We start from the raw sequence: 1,538 nt of genomic DNA, 5'->3' as shown, positions 1-1,538 counted from the left end.
CTAACCAATTGCAGCGTCATGCTCTGCTGAGTAAACTGATCTCATGACAGTGAGGAATGCACAGGCCGGGTGGTGCCCGGCGCACAAAATTGCGCCTTCTTGTGTTGTACGTCTCTTCGCGCAAATGCGAACTCAGATTTCCTGCACTGTGGTCGGCAGGAGAGACATGGAAAGGCGCAGTAGGGAAGGCTGGAGCAACGAACCGTTGGCTATGTTTTGTTGTTACTTTGGTGACATGAGCTCAAGTAATTTAAGCAGAAGGAACGGCCAGACCTAAAAAAAACTCTCTTACCTCCAACGCCGAATAACCACTATAATTATAATATCTCAAAAGCAGCTGGCCTTGTAAACTTAATGACCAAGCAAGCCGATGCATTTTGGGTTTTGTTGTAAAAGAATAAAAATACTATTCCTCCTTTCCTTTTTTTCCGGCAACAAGCGATGTTACAATGATATCACAGCACACAGTGAGATTGAGTGAAAGAAGAGGCACTGAGGCTGGCGTGCAGCACTCCACAGCTCTTGTTATTGTAATCCAGACAGGGGGCGGAAGGAGAAAAGTATGAAGGAATTGCGATAGTGAGACCAACTCTTCTATCTATCTGCATTACATGGAAAAAGGATATTTTTAGTACTCATGGCCGGTTAGCTCAGTTGGTTAGAGCATGGTGCTAATAACGCCAAGGTCATGGGTTTGATCCCCGTACGGGCCAGGTTGCATTTTTTCTCTCAACTAAACTATTTTTTTCTCATTTAATCAAGCTCTTATAAATCCATACACTCTGTTGCTCTAGTATACGTTCACTTTCCATTAGTCCTTCTTTTGCCACTGCTGACCAAAGCTCAAGCCGGCAGCGCCAGTAGAACAACACAAGTGCAAGGGATTGTCTCTCCAAGATGGAGACACTGCCTCAGACTATGTCTCGTGAGAGGTGGAGGGAGACCAAGAGCTGATTATTAGATGCGTGGGGATAAGAGGAACATAACTCAGGTGAACAGATTCTGGATAGTGATGCTATAGCTAGGATCAGCAACGTTACAGGGGAAAGGATAGGAAAATAATTAGGTGACAGAAGTATAGAAGTGGCTACAAGGGGGTGTGTCTCTTAAGAGGGCCGAAAGATACACTGAAGGCGAATGTGAAGTGAAAGAAGAAAGAAAGATCAAAGGAAGTCGACAGTGATTGAGAGAAAACTCACAAAGGCAAATTGAGCAAAAGACAAGGCCTGGGGAGTTAGACTACTTCAATGCAAATTTACGCCGCAGATGAGCATGACAACTGACCCTTGTACAGTGGTGCTGAAACAATTTTCAGTGTGGGGGTGCTGCCATCAAAGGGCTTCTGAAAATCCAGGAATCATACAAAGAACTAGTCCTGCGGAATGAGCCACGCACATTCAGAAAGAGTGGTGATGCGTTGGTTACTTATTGGTAATCTTCATTAGCCTTAGTCCATTGCGTCCTTGTGACAGTCATTACAAAGTAAGGTGATGTCACCTTCCAACAGGAAGAAAGAACAGGAGGATCCTTAAATGCTA

General features: G+C 44.5%; 1 non-coding gene across 1 annotated transcript; it reads left to right on the top strand.

Moving 5' to 3' along the window:
* Positions 1 to 639: 639 nt before the first annotated feature.
* TRNAI-AAU (transfer RNA isoleucine (anticodon AAU)) lies at positions 640 to 713 on the top strand. Its single transcript has one exon. It is a non-coding gene; the product is annotated as a tRNA-Ile (tRNA).
* Positions 714 to 1,538: the final 825 nt, after the last annotated feature.

Source organism: Pleurodeles waltl, chromosome 12 (genome assembly GCF_031143425.1).
Source record: "Pleurodeles waltl isolate 20211129_DDA chromosome 12, aPleWal1.hap1.20221129, whole genome shotgun sequence".
Taxonomy (NCBI): domain Eukaryota; kingdom Metazoa; phylum Chordata; class Amphibia; order Caudata; family Salamandridae; genus Pleurodeles; species Pleurodeles waltl.
Note: the sequence above shows the minus strand (reverse complement) of the source record. Positions and strands in the feature narration are given on the sequence as shown.